The sequence below is a fragment of the Microcebus murinus genome, chromosome 29 (assembly GCF_040939455.1).
Source record: "Microcebus murinus isolate Inina chromosome 29, M.murinus_Inina_mat1.0, whole genome shotgun sequence".
Lineage (NCBI taxonomy): Eukaryota > Metazoa > Chordata > Mammalia > Primates > Cheirogaleidae > Microcebus > Microcebus murinus.
Genome location: NC_134132.1, coordinates 14,312,696 through 14,332,276, shown reverse-complemented (window position 1 = coordinate 14,332,276; position 19,581 = coordinate 14,312,696). Strand labels below are relative to the sequence as shown.

The window sequence follows — 19,581 nt, the reverse complement described above, 5'->3', positions numbered from 1 at the left end:
GCAAGAGGGAGACCCCGTGTCTACTAAAAAAAGAAAGAAATTAATTGGCCAACTAAAAAAAAAAAAAAACAACGTGTTCGATGTCCAGGCCCCACACGCAGACATTCGGGTTTAACAAATGTGGGGTGCAACTGGATGTTTACAGCTCTCCAGATGATCCTACTGGGTAGCCGGGGCTGGGAACCTGTGCCCGCTGGTCCACCTGCCGTTTCCTCCCGGCTTGTGTTGCTGTCCAAGGTAGCAGCTCATCGGGAACTTTGCCACTCCAGGGTCAGCCCAGGCCGGCCGTGGGCGAGGGTCAGCGGTCCGTCTGAACCGCCCAGTGGGAGGCTGCTGTACCCAAGCACAGTCTAAGAAGCCAGACCACACACAGCTAACTGGACTAGAGGAAACCACACCTTCCTATTCAGTCTAAAACTGTGCTGTCCAATAGCCACGCAAGGCTACTAAAATTTGATTTAATCAAAATTAAAAATCCGGTCCGGACCAGGTGAGGTGGCTCATGCCTATAATCCTAGCACTCTGGGAGGCCGAGGTGGGAGGATCGCTCGAGGTCAGGAGTTCGAAACCAGCCTGAGCAAGAGCGAGACCCCGTCTCTACTAAAAAAATAGAAAGAAATTAATTGGCCAACTAAGATATATATAGGAAAAAAAAATTAGCCGGGCATGGTGACGCATGCCTGTAGTCCCAGCTACTCGGGAGGCTGAGGCAGGAGGATCGCTTGAGCCCAGGAGTTGGAGGTTGCTGTGAGCGAGGCTGACGCCACGGCACTCACTCTAGCCTGGGCAACAAAGTGAGACTCTGTCTCAAAAAAAACAAAAAAGCAAAAGTGGAATGGAGTCGAACCCTTCTGGGATGGTTGTGGTCACGCTAAGACTCAAATAAATAAATTGTGTGCTTTCCAAAGAGTTTTCCTAACCTTATAGACACTCCGTAGGGGAATGGTTATTATCCAGAACAATCAATCCCAAACAAACACAGTTATGAATAAGAAGGAAAAAAAGTCACCCTGAGCCAGGGGCCGTGCTAGAGGCTTCACAAATATCGTCAGATAGCTGACAAAAAGCAACATTTCTGAACTGCTATGTTTACGGCTCTGCAAGGGAACATTCACGTGCTCGGTGGCCTGATCTTAAAAGGCCACCTTGTGCCACTGTTTGATCATAACCGTGTCCTTCCTGCAAATCAGTTAATGGAAAATCCTTGTCTTCATTTCATATGCATACATATGCCATTGAACTTTGGGTACAAAATGACAACCTACTCCTTTTCATATGCACATCAATTTTTATGCCACGTATAAACTGAAATTAAAATAGAGAAACACCGGCCCGGCCCGGTGGCTCACGCCTGTAATCAATCCTAGCTCTCTGGGAGGCCGAGGCGGGAGGATCGCTCAAAGGTCAGGAGTTCGAAACCAGCCTGAGCAAGAGCAAGACCCCGTCTCTACTATAAATAGAAAGAAATTAATTGGCCAACTAAAAATATATAGAAAAAATGAGCCGGGCGTGGTGGCGCATGCCTGTAGCCCCAGCTACTCGGGAGGAGGCTGAGGCAGGAGGATCGCTTGAGCCCAGGAGTTGGAGGTTGCTGTGAGCGAGGCTGACGCCACGGCACTCACTCTAGCCTGGGCAACAGAGCGAGACTCTGTCTTAAAATAAATAAATAAATAAATACAAACAAGTGGATCTACAATGAATAAAAGAGCAGATGATGCTCAAATTCATGGATACGAACATATGCGGCCAAGCATCTAAACAACCAGGTGATGCTTCTTTTTGGGGCTAGCAGACATGTGGAAATTAAAAAGGGAAACAGTTTCTAGAGCAGAGTTGGACTCGAGCATAAGGTACCTCCTTCACAATAACAGCACACGTGCCTTTTCATGGCAACAGGATTACAGAGTCACATCTTAATTGTGATACCGTGTTTCCCCAAAATAAGACCTACCCATAAAATAAGCCCTAGCAGGATTTCTAACCATTTGCGCCAGGGGTCCTCAAACTTTTTATACAGGGGGCCAGTTCACTGTCCCTCAGACCGTTGGAGGGCCAGACTATAGTTTAAAAAAAACTATGGACAAATTCCTATGCATACTGCACATACCTTATTTTTAAGTAAAAAGACAAATGGGCAAAAAACACCTGAATGTGGCCCACGGGCCGTAGTTTGAGGACACCTGATTTGCGCAATAGAAGCCCTACCACAGGCCGAAGCGGGCGGATTGCTCGAGGTCAGGAGTTCCAAACCAGCCTGAGCAAGAGCGAGACCCCGTCTCTACTGTAAATAGAAAGAAATTAATCGGCCAACTAATATATAGGGAAAAAATTAGCCGGGCATGGTGGCGCATGCCTGTAGTTAGTCCCAGAACTCGGGAGGCTGAGGAAGGAGGATCGCTTGAGGCCAGGAGTTTGAGGTTGCTGTGAGCGAGGCTGACGCCATGGCACTCACTCTAGCCTGGGCTTGAAGCCCTACCCCAAAAATCAGCCCTAGTGATGGGCGTGGCTATGAAAATCAGCCCTGGTGATGGGCGTGGCCATGAAAATCAGCCCTCGTGATGGGCGTGGCCATGAAAATCAGCCCTAGTGATGGGCGTGGCCATGAAAATCAGCCCTAGTGGTGGGCGTGGCTATGAAAATCAGCCCTGGTGGTGGGCGTGGCTATGAAAATCAGCCCTAGTGGTGGGCATGGCTATGAAAATCAGTCCCAGTGGTGGGCGTGGCTATGAAAATCAGCCCTAGTGACGGGCGTGGCTGCGCAGCACATCTGCACAACCCATGCGTGTGGTCGCGGAGCGGGAAAGAACACGAGCAGCCCTTCTCATCCGCCCCGTGAGAGCTCTAGTGCTCGACAGGAGAGATCGGGGCCGGTGGCTCTAAAGGAAACAGAGTCGCAAGACATTCAGGATGGGATTCGGGGTCTGGAGAGTGAGGATGATGTTCCAGAAGACGACAACTTCACTGTGTTTGAATCAATGTTGATGGTCGCACCGCACTTAAAAAAAATAACACATCCCCTGAAAATGTGTCCTAGGGTGTCTTCTTTTTTTTATTTTTATTTTTTTATGACATTAGGTTTCTACTTCTGTGTGAAGGGGTGTCTTCTTGAGGAAAAATTAACATAAGACCCTGTCTCATTTTCGGGGCAACACGGTAGTAATCAATGCCAATTCCCACCTTCTAATTAAGGGATAATGGCCATCAAGTCGCTCTATCCCCAGGAAATGGATGGAGAGAATTTAGAGCTGAACTGTCCAATACGATAGCCACTAGCCCTGCGTGGCTCTTTAAATTCATTAAAGCTAAATGAAATTTAAAATTCAGTCCCTCGGTTTCACTAGTCACATTGGCTCATGGCTATCACGCTGGACAGATCACGGAACGTGCCCATCAGCGCAGAAAGTCCTCCTGGGCAGCACTCATCTACAAAAGGCTATTTATAGGTGCTAAAAAAGAAACTGTTCATTTCTCTCACTTGGTAAAAGAACTCCGAGCTCTACCTACCAGAGCTGGTTTGACTCAGAATAGAGCGGGGCTGAATTTGAAGGCTGCTGCCAAAGATCCTCCTGTTATCCCAAAATATCATTCCGACTGCTCTATCTAAAAATCTCTTTGCATTGTGACTCTCCATCGCCGCAAGTTATCTTGCAAGACCCGAACGTACCAGCAGATGAAATTCCGTGATGGCGATGACTTCTTAGCGTTCCAATAATTGATGAGCTAGTTTGAGAGTGCTCGGAGCAACTTATGAAAAAAATATAAGGATGCCTGGCATCCTTAGCCCCAAGAATTGAAGTTTAGATTAAAGTAGGGACATACTTCTGTTGTTGCCTTTAGGAACAAGAAAATATTTATGGCACACCTGGGTGGAGCCCTACCCTTTTGGTGAACTGAGACCCACGTTCAGTCACGCTTGGACTTCGTAGCATGTTTTGGGAATTTTAGCACGTATCTCGTTTGACCCTTGCAAGAACCTAATCACGCTGAGTGCTGCAGATTCGTCTCCGGGAAGGGGAAGACTGACAAGTAATGCATTATCTTGTCAGTGTTTGTCTTGCTTAATTGGTTACGGAGCTGATCCCAAAGGGCCAGGTCACGGTGAAAACCGGATGGCTCAGACTGCTGGGGGTCAGAAAGGTTTCCCTCCCTCCCGGCTCCAGGCCGCCTTGCTAATCTGGCCACCGTACTGCAGAGGGTTGGGCCATCGAAACAAGCAGGAGGACAGACAGCAGCGTGAAGCCAAGTCCCTTCCCTCTTGACAGTCACAGAGCAGGTGGAGTGAGCACAAAATACCTTGCAAGGTCACTTGTGAACAGGACTGTGGTGGTTCCATATACAAAAGCTAAATAAAAGGCATAATTATGTTCACACACGCACACACACACACACACACGCACAAAATTGCCCCACAGAGCAAGCTAGCTCCCTACCAAAGCGACATGTGAAAAACATCCGGTGGGAAACACGCGTATTAAGCAATCGCCACGGGGACGTTTTAATGCCGATCTAAATACTCCAGACAGACTGCACTCAGCACATGGCAGATTGTAATAAACACACATTTTTCAAATACTTGACTATGTTTGCCCCATGCCATAACATTTGTCGAGGAGTCGTCCTGGTTAGCAAAACTCCTCGACCCTTTGATTTGCCATGTCCCGTTCATGAGCTTCCGACTCTGGGGGGGGGGCCTTGCAAAACATGTATTCGATAACGTGTAAATAAAGGACACACCGTTAAAATCCCTGTGCTCACGCCTTGAAGGCTAAACTCACGTTGCTAGTTCACGACTGCTGGAGTCGACTGCTAAAATCTTGGAGACCTGGCGTCTCTCTACCACACCTAAAGAAATAAGTTTGGGATTTTAATGCGTGGGCGCTGAGACTGTAAATTTGTCTGATCTGCAAACACCACGCACATTGGGCCTCACAGGTTTTTTTTTTTCCTGGAAATAGGAAACTTTAAGTAGGTCGAGTTATTAACGGCCACCGTGGAGTTCCTACGTCTACGCTCGACTTATCGCTTTTTGATGAACGACAGCCCAGAATGGAGCCGCCACGGCCAGGCACTAGGAAAATCTGTCTTCAACTCCGGCAGAAAGAGAAGCAGCAGGGACCAACCCCGCCGGCCGGCTTGGGCTTTGCTGCTCTAACGGATCCAAGAGCCGGTCTGCTGTTTGTGTTTTGCAACGTGTCATTGGCCTGTTTGGCTCCCACACAGGACGGGGGGCATGTGGCCGGGCGGAACGGGCTCACTGGGGGGACACAGGCTTCCTTCCGTCCAGGCCACCAGGGCTCCGTTCTCGCAGTCGGCCCAACCCCGGCTGGGATAAACCTGACGGTGAAGCATCCGTGCAATCAATGCCTGGGACGTGACAAAAAGTGCTTTCTTTAAATTTTTTTGAGACAGAGTCTCGCTTGATTGCCCGGGCTAGAGTGAGTGCCGTGGCAACAGCAACCTCAAGCTCCTGGGCTCAAGCGATCCTCCTGCCTCAGCCTCCTCCCCAGTAGCTGGGACTACAGGCATGCGCCACCACGCCCGGCTCATTTTTTCTATATATTTTTAATTGGCCAATTAATTTCTCTCTATTTATAGTAGAGACAGGGTCTCGCTCTTGCTCAGTCAGGCTGGCCTCAACTCCTGAGCTTGAGCGATCCTCCTGCCCCGGCCTCCCAGAGTGCTGGGATGACAGGCGTGAGCCACCGCGCCCGGCCAAGTGACAAAAGTGCTCTAGGAGGCCGGGTCAGCAGAGTTGAAGGGGTGAGGAGCAGAGAGGGAGGGAACATGAATCTAGAACGGGAAAGCCTTGGACCACAGGTCACAGCACAAAAAAATTAAATAAAAGAAAATAAATAAAATATAAGGAAGTGGGGAAAGATTAAATAAATAAAATATGATGTAAGGAAGCGGGGACGCGTGCACGCCCGCTGGGGTCACCGAGGCAGGGAGCGCTGCGGGGGCCACCAGCGCCCGGCCCGACACCCTCCTCCTCCTCTCCGGAGCGCGGCCGGGCTGGGCGGGCGGGGAGCTGCGGGAGACCCGCACGCGGCCGGCGGGGGCCCGCCTGGGGGCGCCCCTCTCTCGCGTCCTCCGGGCTGGGACGACGGGCGGCCGCGCGGGAGCGCGCTCCGGCGGGCGGTCCGGGGACGGGGACGGGGACCCGCGCCAGCCCCGCCAGCCCACCCCGGTCCCCACCAACCCACCTTGCTCCCGGTCAGGTCCCCGCCAGCCCAGCCTGTCCCCGCTAGCCCACCCTGTCCCCGCCAGCCCACCCCGGTCCCCGCCAGCCCCGTTAGCCCCGCCAGCCCAGCCTGGTCCCCGCCTGCCCCACCAGCCCTGCCAGGTCCCCGCCAGCCCACCCCGGTCCCCACCAACCCACCTTGCTCCCCGCCAGGTCCCCACCAGCACACCCCGGTCCCCGCCAGCCCCGTTAGCCCCGCCAGCCCAGCCTGGTCCCCGCCTGCCCCACCAGCCCTGCCAGGTCCCCGCCAGCCCACCCCGGTCCCCACCAACCCACCTTGCTCCCTGCCAGGTCCCCGCCAGCCCCGTTAGCCCCGCCAGGTCCCCGCCAGCCCTGCCAGGTCCCCGCCAGCCCACCCCGGTCCCCGCCAGCCCACCCCGGTCCCCGCCACTCCCCGTCCGCGGGCCGAGCGGGGAGGGCGCCGCGCCTACCTGCTCCGGGGCGGCGGGGCCGTGGCGGCGGCGCTGTGGCGGCGGAGGCGGCGGCGGCCGCGGCGGGGACGGCGCTTCCTTCAGGAAGGGGTGGGATCTGCCGCCCGCGCCCGCCGGGGGGTCCCCGCCGCGGCCGCCGCCGCCTCCGCCGCTCCCGCGGGCCCCGGATGTGCCCGCCCCGCCCCCTCCGCGCCCCTCGCGCTCACGGGGACGCGGGGTGGCGGCGCGTCCCCGCTGACCCCGCCGGCCGCGTCCCCTCAGCCCCCGCCGGCCGCGTCCCCTCAGCCCCCGCCGGCCGCGTCCCCTCAGACCCCGCCGGCCGCGTCCCCGCAGCCCCCGCCGGCCGCGTCCCCTCAGCCCCCGCCGGCCGCGTCCCCGCAGTCCCCGCCGGCCGCGTCCCCTCAGATCCCGCCGGCCGCGTCCCCTCAGACCCCGCCGGCCGCGTCCCCTCAGCCCCCGCCGGCCGCGTCCCCTCAGCCCCCGCCGGCCGCGTCCCCGCAGTCCCCGCCGGCCGCGTCCCCTCAGCCCCCGCCGGCCGCGTCCCCTCAGCCCCCGCCGGCCGCGTCCCCTCAGCCCCCGCCGGCCGCGTCCCCTCAGCCCCCGCCGGCCGCGTCCCCACACAAGGGAGGACGGCCCGCGCCCCTCCGCGCGCGGCTCAGATTCCCCCTGACCCGCGGCACTGACCTTCCGGCCGCCCCGCACCCGGCGCTTCCGCACCCGGCGGCCGACAGCCACGCCGCCGCCGCTCTTCTCGCTCCCGGAGCCGCTTCCCAGCCCGGGTCTCGAACCGCGGTCCCCGGGGGACGCCCGCGCCGCGCCGGTTCGCGGCTTCCTCTCGGCGCCTCGCCAGCGTCCCCTCACAGGACTGTTCTCGTCAGCGTCTCACTATGCTTATTTTATTTTATTTGTTTAATTTTAGTTTTTATTTGATTTGATTATTTTATTTCATTTTTATTTTTATTTAATTTTTATTTAATTTAACATTTTATTTATATTTTATTTTTTATTTTTATTTTATTGATTTATTTTATATATTTTATTTTATTTTTTATTTTATGTTATTTTATTTTTTATTTTAATTTATTTATTTTATATATTTCATTTTATTTTTTATTTTGTTATTTTATTTTTTATTTTTATTTTATTATTAATTTTTATTTAATTTAACATTTTATTTATATTTTATTGATTTATTTGTTTTATATATTTTATATTATTTTTTATTTTGTTTTATTTTTTATTTTTATTTTATTTTTAATTTTTATTTAATTTAACATTTTATTTATATTTTATTTTATTTTTTATTTTATTTATTTATTTTATATTTTTTATTTTATTATGTCATTTATTTTATTTTACTTTTATTTTTTATTTTTATTTTATTATATTTTTTATTTTTATTTTATTATATTTTTTATTTTTATTTAATTTTATTTTTTATTTCTATGTTATTTTATTTTTAGTTTTATTTATTTATTCATTTTTTTGAGACAGAGTCTCACTCTGTTGCCCGGGCTAGAGTGAGTGCCGTGGCGTCAGCCTCGCTCACAGCAACCTCCAACTCCTGGGCTCAAGCAATCCTTCTGCCTCAGCCTCCTCCCGAGTAGCTGGGACTACAGGCATGCGCCACCACGCCCGGCTAATTTTTTCTATATATTTTTAGTTGGCCAATTAATTTCTTTCTATTTTTTTTTTTAATTTTTTAAATTTCAGCATATGATGGGGGTACAAATGTTAAGGTTACATATATCGCCCTTGCTTCTTTCCATCTTTTAGTAGAGACGGGGGGTCTCGCTCTCACTCAGGCTGGTCTCGAACCCCTGACCTCCAGCTGATCCTCCCGCCTCGGCCTCCCAGAGTGCTGGGATGACAGGCGTGAGCCTCCGCGCAGGGCCTCCCAGTCCCACTTATTAAGGCCAGGAGAACAGGCCTTGGCCAGATCCCTGGCCTCACCACCCTTAAAACAGTCCAGTAGCCAGGAAAAAAAAATCAGAAAGGGGAAATCAACTCACACACACAGAGAGTCAGACCCAGACAACAGTCCCAGGAACTGTGGGCGGGGAGGGAAGAGAGAGTTCTGGAACTGAATGTCCAATTGCAGAGTCTGAACAGCTGGGATGGGAGAAGAGAGCCTTGGAAACCTGTGCTTTGTGAAGTCACAGTTCCTAGGCGACAGGTGTGGGGACACGGAAGGAGGTCAGACAGGCTGAGGCAGGTTGATGAAAGAAGGTCCCCGTCTTGGGAACCGTGTTTAGAACCTGAGTGGCTGACTGACACGCGCGTGGTGACAATGGCATCGCCCCAAAACGCCCATAGATGTCCCTGACACCGTGCCACAGGGGGGACTGCCTGGTGGCCGGTTGGGGGGGTCTGGGGTCACTATTAAAATGCTGCTGAGGCCGGGCGCGGTGGTGGCTCACACCTGTCATCCCGGCACTCTGGGAGGCCGAGGCTGGAGGATTGCTCGAGGTCAGGAGTTCGAGACCAGCCTGAGCAAGAGCGAGACCACCTGTCTCTACTAAAAACACAAAGAAATTAGCTGGACAACTGAAAATATATAGAAAAAAATGACCCGGGCGTGGTGGCGCACGCCTGTCGTCCCAGCTACTCGGTGGGGGGAGGCTGAGGCAGGAGGATCGCTTGAGCCCAGGAGTTGGAGGTTGCTGTGAGCGAGGCTGACGCCACGGCACTCACTCTAGCCCGGGCGACAGAGTGAGACTCTGTCTCAAAAAAAAAAAAAGAAAAAGAAAAGAAAAGAAAAAAAAAATGTATATATAAGTGCCTGGGTCCACCTCAGCCCCCCAAATCAAAGCCTGATTTTAGTAAGTTTTCGGGGAGCAGTACATGCACATTTTGACAAAGAACCCCAGATGATTCTGACATGCTCTGGTCAGCGTGTGGCTGCCTTTTTTTGGGGGGTCCCCCAGGGGTGATTAGGGTCCCCCATTGCAAAATGTTCTTAGTGTTCTCTGGGGGAGGATTGAGAAACTCTTGCACCGTTGCTGAATGCATTTGGACATTTTCATTTTCCACTTACAGCCAGGCCCGCTTTCCCCAAGAAGCTGAATCGAGTGTGTGGGGACAGGCTCGGGGCCATTTGCCAGCAGCCCTGAATCCCTCGGCCACCCCCACCTCCCAAATGTCCGTCCCTCCATCCCCAGACAAAACCCCCCCCCCCAAAAAAAAAAAAGTGAAATGAGTTGCATTTCCTGGAAATTAGCAGCTGAAATGGCGAGGTCAGAAGGCTGGCCATGGAGGACAGCTGTTGCTCTAAGCAGATTCTGTTCATGTCATGAGAGCTCTGCAGAAGCTTCCAGAGAACAGACGAACAAAGCACAAAGCTTGCCTGTGCCTTTGTTTTTCTTTCCTGGGTCTTGGTTTTCCGCCCTTTGAAATCTGCTGTCCACCGTGGACTCAGTGTGACCTTTGATCTTTCAAATCGTATATGGGTGGGAGACTGAAATGCTGTTCCGGAACAGGTTGTCTTTTTTTTTTAAAAAAAAAAATGCTCATAAAGGCTCATCCTGTATCTTTAAAAGATCTGTTGACGGGGCTCCAACGTGCTTCAGGCTGGGAGGACAGGGGCCAAGCACAGAGGTTAAGGGACTTAGCATGCAAGAAATGGAGCTTAACGTCCAGAGACAGAGCCGGGCGTGGAGGCTCACGCCTGTCATCCCAGCGCTCTGGGAGGCCGAGGCGGGAGGATGGAGTTGGAGGCCAGCCTGAGCAAGAGCAAGACCCCCGTCTCTACTAAAAAAAAAAAAAATAGAAAGAAATTAATGGGCCGACTAAAAATATATATAGAAAAAATTAGCCGGGCATGGTGGCACATGCCTGTAGTCCCAGCTACTCAGGAGGCTGAGGCAGGAGGATCGTCTGAGCCCAGGAGTTGGAGATTGCTGTGAGCGAGGCTGACGCCACCACGGCACTCACTGTAGCCCGGGCGACAGAGTGAGACTGTCTCAAAAAAAAAAAAAAAACCAACAAAACAACACAAGTTTCCTTCCATCTGGGTAGGGGGTAGTGATTTTCTATTTTTCTTTTTAATTCTTTTTTTTTTTTCTTTAACTTTTTAATTCTCTTTTTTTTTCTTTCTTCTTCCACAACTTGCAGGGATTTGAAGTGATTTTCTAATATAAGTGAATTTGCTATCTCGCTGAAACAATTACAGAACATTTAGAATTACAAAGAAATTTTATATTCTTGCTTGTTTCCTTTCTCTTAGGCAGCGGTTGTGGTTGATTCAAATCACTTCCTTTATTCATTTGGGGAAAAAAAAACCAGAATTGAGAAACACAGCTCATAAATAAACTCCCAGGGATTCTGGAAATTCCTGCTGCTGGTCAAATTGCACTGAATCTTGTTATAATAAAAATCTCTGGACCAGGCGAGGTGGCTCACGCCTGTCATCCTAGCACTCTGGGAGGCCGAGGCAGGAGGATCGCTCAAGGTCAGGAGTTCCAGACCAGCCTCAGCAAGAGCGAGACCCTAAAAATAGAAAGAAATTAATCGGCCAACTAAAAATATATAGAAAAAATGAGCCGGGCGTGGTGGTGCATGCCTGTAGTCCCAGCTACTCGGGAGGAGGCTGAGGCAGGAGGATCGCTGGAGCCCAGGAGTTGGAGGTTGCTGTGAGCGAGGCTGACACCACGACACTTCAGACCAGGCAACAGAACCAGACTCTGTCTCAAAAAAAAAAAAAAAATCTCTGTATAATGAAGTTATTGCCAATCCTTATCTGACAATCAGCAATTTAAGTGGTCTCTGATAAACAGCAAAATCGTATAAAGTCATAGCAATGGCATTTGCTATTGGTCCAAATCTACCGGTTAAAGAAAATGTTGCAAGGGGTGATTGGAAGGAGAATGAGAATCCATCGGGTGACAGGATGTTAAATAGGAGCTATTATTTCATTCCCATTTTGACAGAGGCCCCAGGTAATAGTTGTCAACTTCTCTCACATTCCAAATGAAGTGCTGGATTGCCATGTAGGATTTGCAAAGGAGCCTTCCCCTAACTTCTTCTTCTTTTTTTTTTTTTTTTTTGAGACAGAGTCTCGCTCTGTTGCCCAGGCTAGAGTGAGTGCCGTGGCATCAGCCTGGCTCACAGCAACCTCAAACTCCTGGGCTCAAGCGATCCTCCTGCCTCAGCCTCCCGAGTAGCTGGGACTACAGGCATGTGCCACAATGCCCGGCTAATTTTTTCTATATATCTTTTTTGGTTGGCCAATGAATTTCTTTCTATTTTTAGTAGAGACGGGGTCTCGCTCTTGCTCAGGCTGGCTTCCAACTCCTGACCTTGAGCGATCCTCCTGCCTCAGCCTCCCAGAGTGCTAGGATTACAGGTGTGAGCCACCGCGCCTGGCCTGGGTGGAAGTTTTGTTAAAAATTTTTTGCTGTACCAGACATAGGCATTACTGAAATAGGACTGTTTTTTTTTTTTCTAAAAGAAATCAGAGGCCTTTTTAATATTTGAGAATCACCTAGAAAGTCATAGGGCCTATGCGTTCATTCATCTACGGGGTAGGAGAACTAGGCCCCTGGATCATATCTGAACAGGTGTGATGGAAGAGAATAGAACTGTTTTCTGACTGTACTCATGAGTTCAGCTGGGTCAATGTATCAGCTATGCATTCAGATATAATGCATTCCATATTATACCTTAAACCCTTCTGGCACTTACCTGGATTTCTAGTGAGTGATGTGTCAAGAAATCCCCTTTGTGTGTAGGTAAATTATAATTTAAGTTTTCCAAGAAGAAAGTAGATATAAGGGTACTGGATTGAAATAACTGAGAATCGAAATCTTGGTTTAACCTTCTATTAAATAGTTGTACGCGGCAGTTTCCTCATCTGTAAAGGGCTCACATAAGATGATCGCTAAGCTCTCTGTCAGTTGCAAAATTCTATCTGGAAAGGCAGATCCCAGGTTAAGGACCACCCTTTCGGAACCTGCCCCACCAGGACAGCAGCCTTCAGAGCGGCTTGTCTGCCACAGAGATTACTGTAGGGGATTGGAGTGATAAGGAAAAATTATTTGCAAAACGAGGTGCTGACTGGTGCTAGGTATTACCATTCCCACCTTCCTCTTTCAGTGGGAGTGAAGAGTTGCAAAGCTATCAGTGACTGGTATTCAGAGGGCAAGCTTCAAATAAAAACCAGTTTCCATGTTCTGAAATGCCCTGTTAACTCTATTTTCTCTATTTTTAACTAATAGATTGCTGTTTGCTGCAAGAGAATAAGCCAAAAGAGTGTGAACAATTTTTATTGGGGTCAATCCTGTCCTTGAACTGTTTGCCAACATGCATTAAGATTATGGAGGGCATCCATTATTTATGTGATTAAAAAGAAATTCTAGAAAGCAACTTCTGAGCCTTACTGAGGCTTTGCAAAGCCTTTTAGGCTCCTGCAATCCAGCTACAGTTTGTCTTGTTCCTTCCCTGCACCTCAAGGGCAGTAGAAGTCAAGAAAAGCTCTGGGAGCTGCAGGGAGCCTCCTAAAGCTTGGGGTGTTTGTATGCCCGACCTGGGGGAACAGAGCTTACCATAAACACAAAAAGACCATCTCAGCAGTTGGCTCCTTTACACAAACATCAATCAATGATGGAGGACCAACCACATAGCTAAGCATAGCACCTCCCAACTTAAACAAACAGCAAGTGGCTGAGTCATAATCACAAGTACCACCCACAACTACAGGAGGAAAGCTGGGGGACTCAACTCACTACGCACTGTTGGGAAGAGGTGAAGACAGCAGGTCAGAGGTAACCCAAGAGGTATACCAAACTTTCTAGAACACCCCATAGGCAACTCAGGATCAGCACTCCTCTCCCTGGCATGCTCATGGATTGATCTTTAGGGACCAGAGACAGGCTCATAAGCCAGTCCTAGCACCCCCAGGTCTCAATCAAGAGGCCATATGAAAGGGAATCAGTGAAAGAACTCCAGAAACATGAAAAAAATGGAGTGAACACCCCCCAAAAGAAAACAACTCCTTACTAATGGATACCAACCAAAACAAAGAGATTGAAATGACAGATGAAGAATTTTGAATATGGACGATAAGGAAGTTCAATGAAATACAAGAAAAAATACAAACCCCAACACAAAGAAACCACAAAAACAATGCAAGAAAAGAATGAAAAATTTACGAAAGAAATAGAGTTATTTTTAAAAAATCAAACCGAACTTCTGGCTAAAAAATTCATTCAAGGGAATACAAAACATAATGGAAAGCTTTAAGAATAGGCTAGATCAGGCAGAAGAAAGAATTTCAGAGCTTCAAGATAACATCATTGAGTTAAACCAGTCAGTCAAAGAGAAAGAACTGAGAAATGAGAGGAATGAACAAAACCTACAAGAAATATGGGATTATGCAAAGAGGCCTAACATAAGAATCATAGGAATCCATGAGGGTGAAGAAGAAAATACACAGGAGTTGGAAAACCTATTTGAGGGAATAATTGAGGAAAATTTACCTGGCCTTGCTAGAAATCCAGATATCCAGGTGCAAGAAGCTCAAAGGACCCCTGGAAGATTCATTGCAAAGAGGCAATCACCAGGACACCCAGTCATCAAACTTTCCAAATTAAACATAAAAGAGGCCCTCCTACCAGCTGTAAGCCAAAAATAACAGGTCACTTACAAAGGAAAACACATCAGACTCATTGCAAACTTCTCACCTGGGACCTTACAAGCCAGAAGGGACTGGGTCTCCATTCTCAGTCTTGTCAAACAGAATAATTACCAGTCTATAACTTTGTACCCTGCAAAACTAAGTTTCTTATACAAGGGAGAAATAAAGACTTTCTCAGACAAGCAAACACTGAGGGAATTTGTCAAGGCCAGACCTGCCCTGCAGGAAATATTCAGAACTGCATTATACATGGATCAGCACAATAGTCACTCACCAGTATATAATTACCCAGAAGCTAAAGGTCAGAGCCCATGTACCATAATGACTCAAGTGGTAAAACAAAGCAATAAAGTTCTGCTCAATAGGAGGAGCAGAAATCCACCCCAATTATCAATTCTTTCAATAAATGAGAATGGTTTGAACCCCCCAGCCTATGTCAAGGCTGGCTGAATGGATTAAAAATATACAAGCCAAGGCCAGGCGTGGTGGCTCACGCCTGTAATCCTAGCACCCTGGGAGAACGAGGCGGGTGGATTGCTCAAGGTCAGGAGTTCGAAACCAGCCTGAGCAAGAGTGAGACCTCGTCTCTACTATAAATAGAAATAAATTAATTGGACAACTAATATATATATAGAAAAAATTAGCCAGGCATGGTTGCGTGTGCCTATAGTCCCAGCTACTCTGGAGGCTGAGGCAGAAGGATTGCCTGAGCCCAGGAGTTTGAGGTTGCTGTGAGCGAGGCTGATACCACGGCACTCACTCTAGCCTGGGCAACAAAGTGAGACTCTGTCTCAAAAAAAAATACAACCCAAATATCTTCTGTCTCCTGGAAACACATCTTGCCTGTAAGGACTCAGTCAGACTAAAGATGAAGAGATGGAAAACAATATTCCATGCAAATGGAAACCAAAAGAAGGCTGGTATAGCCATTCTCATATCACATCATATAGACTTCCAATCAGCAACAGTAAAGAAAGACAAAGAAGGGCCGGGCGCGGTGGCTCACGCCTGTAATCCTAGCACTCTGGGAGGCTGAGGCGGGATGATCGCTCCAGGTCAGGAGTCCGAGACCAGCCTGAGCAAGAGCGAGACCCCGTCTCTATGAAAAAAAGAAAGAAATTAGCCGGACAACTAAAAAAATATATAGAAAAAATTAGCCGGGCATGGTGGCGCATGCCTGTAGTCCCAGCTACTCAGGAGGCTGAGGCAGGAGGATCGCTTGAGCCCAGGAGTTTGAGGCTGCTGTGAGCCAGGCCGACGCCACGGCACTCATTGTAGCCTGGGCAACAAAGTGAGACTCTGTCTCTCGAAAAAATAAAGAAAGAAAAAAAGAAAAAAGACAAAGAAGGTCATTCTGTAATGGTGAAGGGAATAATTCAACAAGAAGACATAACTATCCTAAGTATTTATTCCCCTAACACAAGTGCACCCAGACTCGTAAAGCAAACCCCTCTTTGATCTAAACAAAATGATAAACAGCTGCATCGTAATAGCTGGGGACTTCCACACCCCACTGACAGCATGGTCATGCTACTCACTCGAGTCCCCCGTCTTTCTTGCACAGTGGGGAGGGTGCCTCGTGCCCTGGGTCTGCCCGGCGGGGAGCCAGCACAAACTTCTCAAGATGAGCTGGAGCTGAGAACCCATAGACACCCTCCTTCCTGTTGGGGGGTATGGGGACTGATCCCAGAGCTGCTGCAACATATGGGGACCGTGACAGGAGGAGGCTGAGGATGGCCAAGAGGGTGGTGTCCCAGAAAGACAGCAGCACCCGAGGCTGAGGACATCATGGAGCTGCGGAACCAAGCTGAGAGTCACTCACTCCTTTCAGACATCTTGTCACAAGGGGTCATTAAATATCTCTGTGTAACTGGTTTTTTATTTTTATTTTTATTTTTTGAGACAGAGTCTCACTCTGTCACCTGGGCTAGAGTGCTGTGGTATCAGCCTAGCTCACAACAGCCTCCAACTCCTGGGCTCAAGCGATCCTCCTGCCTCAGCCTCCTCACGAGTAGCTGGGACTACAGGCATGTGCTGCCATGTCCAGCTAATTTTTTAAAGTGTATTTTTAGTTGGCCAGCTAATCTCTTTCTGGTTTTTTTTAGTAGATATGGGGTCTCACTCTTGCTTAGGCTGGTCTTTTTTTTTTTTTTTTTTTTAGCATATCATAAGGGTATCAAGCTGGTCTTGAACTCCTGAGCTCAAATGATCCTCCTGCCTCAGCATCCCAGGGTGCTAGGATTACAAGAGTGAGCCACCATGTCTAGCCTGTGTAACTTGTTTTTAAAAAACAGCTTTATTCCCCCTATAATATGCTAAAAATAATAAATAAAAAAAGAAAAGAAACAAATAAAAACAGCTTTATTGAAGCATAATGTAATTTAGACACTGTAAAATTCATCCCTGTGTTAAATGTACAATTTTTTTCCATTTCATTCTTTTTTTTTTTTTTTTTAATTTTTCAAGACAGAGTCTTGGCCGGGCACGGTGGCTCACGCCTGTCATCCTAGCACTCTGGGAGGCCGAGGCAGGAGGATCGCTCCAGGTCAGGAGTTCGAAACCAGCCTGAGCAAGAATGAGACCCTGTCTCTACTATAAATAGAAAGAAATTAATTGGCCTAATAATATATAGAGAAAAAAATTAGCTGGGCATGGTGGCGCATGCCTGCAGTCCCAGCTACTTGGGAGGCTGAGGCAGGAGGATCGCTTGAGCCCAGGAGTTTGAGGTTGCTGTGAGCGAGGCTGACGCCACGGCACTCACTCTAGCCAGGGCAACAGAGTGAGACTCTGTCTCAAAAAAAAATAAAAATAAAATAAAAGACAGAGTCTTGCCATGGAGCCTAGGCTAGACTCAACTCCTGGGAGCAAGGGATCCTCCTGCCTCAGCCTCCCCGAGCAGCTGGGACTGTACAGGCAGGCGGAACCACGCCTGGCTAAGTGTATAATTTTAGTCAAGTTCACAGTTGTGCAACCACCGTGACAATCCAATTTTAGAACATTTCCATCAGCCTGCAAAGATTCCTCCTGCCAGTGTGTAGTGAATCCCTGTATTCACAGCTCCAGGCAACCGCTAATCTGCTTTCTGTCTCTGAAGATTTGCCTTTTGTGGACATTTCAGAAGGCAGTTTTTGTGGTTTTTTTGTTTTTTTTTTTTTTTTTTTTTTTAGTAGCATTAAGTATTCCTAACTGCTACTCATGGCATATGGATATGCAACTGATAATGCATGCCACATTCAGGAGACAGCAAAAAGAAAGGAAAAAGGGTGGCCAACAACACGCAATGGTGGAAAGACCCCAAACTTGGTCTCAGCTCTTCTCCTAACCAGCTGTTTGCCTTTCGTAAATTTTGAAACTTCTCAAGAGTTGATTTTGCTGGGCGCAGTGGCTCACGCTTGTAACCCTAGCACTCTGGGAGGCCGAGGCGGGAGGATCGCTCGAGGTCAGGAGTTTGAAACCAGCCTGAGCAAGAGCGAGACCCTGTCTCTACTAAAAATAGAAAGAAATTAGCCAAGCAACTAAAAATAGAAAATAAATTACCCAGGCATGGTGGCGCATACCTGTAGTCCCAGCTATTCGGGAGGCTGAGGCAGGAGGATCGCTTGAGCCCAGGAGTTGGAGGTTGCTGTGAGCGAGGCTGATGTCATGGCACTCACTCTAGCCCGGGCGACAGAGTAAGACTCTGTCTAAAAAAAAAAAAAGGTACTTACTACCAATTTTTAAATGGCGCATTAATGGTATTTTGGCTATGGCTAAAAAAGAATCCTTGGGACTGTCCCGTATACTGATTGTAATGATAGTACATGAATTCTGTACATGTGTTAAAACTCATGGAACATGGGTTGAAAGGCATATGGTAGCCGGGCGTGGTGGCTCACGCCTGTAATCCTAGCTCTCTGGGAGGCTGAGGCGGGGGGGATTACTCAAGGTCAGGAGTTCAAAACCAGCCTGAGCAAGAGCGAGACCCCGTCTCTACTATAAATAGAAAGAAATTAATTGGCCAACTAATATATATAGAAAAAATTAGCCGGGCGTGGTGGCGCATGCCTGTAGTCCCAGCTACTCGGGAGGCTGAGGCAGGAGGATCGCTTGAGCCCAGAAGTCTGAGGTTGCTGTGAGCGAGGCCAACGCCACGGCACTCACTCTAGCCTGGGCGACAGAGTGAGACTCTGTCTCAAAAAAAAAAAAAAAAAAAAAAAAAAGAAAGGCATATGGTATACTTGGAAAAAAAGAAAATAAAAAATTAAATAAGTAATAAAAATATTTATTAAAAAAAAACCCCAAAAACTCATGGAACTATACATATTGCAAAAAATGGCAGTTTTATGGGTATGTTAATTTAAAAACTAAACTAAAAAGAGATCTTATCTTTTGCAGATCCATACTGCAATATGAAATATTCATGGATGAAATGATACAATATCTAGTTTTTTGCTTCAAAACGGTAACGCGGGCCGGGCGCGGTGGCTCACGCCTGTAATCCTAGCTCTCTGGGAGGCCGAGGCGGGCGGATTGCTTGAGGTCAGGAGTTCAAAACCAGCCTGAGCAAGAGCGAGACCCCGTCTCTACTATAAATAGAAAGAAATTAATTGGCCAACTGATATATATATAAAAAATTAGCCGGGCATGGTGGCGCATGCCTGTAGTCCCAGCTACTCGGGAGGCTGAGGCAGGAGGATTGCTTGAGGCCAGGAGTTGGAGGTTGCTGTGAGTGAGGCTGACGCCACGGCACTCACTCTAGCCTGGGCAACAGAGTGAGACTCTGTCTCAAAAAAAAACAAACAAAAAACTTAGAAAGTCCCAGTAGCAGCATGAGGAAAATAATTAAGATGAATTTGTTAAGTGAAAAAGAAAGATCTTTATCTGATTAATGAATACAAACTTGTAAAAGTTCTATAAGTCTATATAAACAAAGATTAGCAGAGGTTATGAACATGTGAAACAGGTTATTTTATTGCAGTGATAACATTGTGGATAAGTTTTTTTTTTTAATTTTAGCTTTCTAATAGTATTGCTATAACTTAGTTTGTGTGTGAAATTAAATCATTTTTTGTGGGTTTTTTTTTTTTTTGAGACAGACTCTCACTTTGTCACCTGGGCTAGAGTGCCATGGCATCAGCCTCGCTCACAGCAACCTCCAACTCCTGGGCTCAAGCGATCCTCCTGCCTCAGCCTCCTCCCGTGTAGCTGGGACTACAGGCATGCACCACCATGCCCAGCTCACTTTTTCTATATATATTTTTACTTGGCCAATTAATTTCTTTCTATTTTTAGCAGAG

General features: G+C 48.1%; 1 protein-coding gene across 3 annotated transcripts in view; it reads right to left on the bottom strand.

Moving 5' to 3' along the window:
- The window catches only part of TMEM150C (transmembrane protein 150C), a 41,427-nt gene extending 34,002 nt beyond the window's left edge, over positions 1 to 7,425 (bottom strand). Inside the window, exon 1 of one of the 3 annotated variants that reach the window (XM_075998597.1) lies at positions 7,357 to 7,425. The gene's annotated coding sequence lies outside the window, so the exon portion shown is untranslated. Of the gene's footprint in view, positions 1 to 4,734; positions 5,543 to 6,672; positions 6,724 to 7,356 lie in introns of those variants that run through there. The other 2 variants (XM_075998598.1, XM_075998599.1) reach the window with 2 other exon arrangements.
- Between the last annotated feature and the right edge of the window lie 12,156 nt (positions 7,426 to 19,581).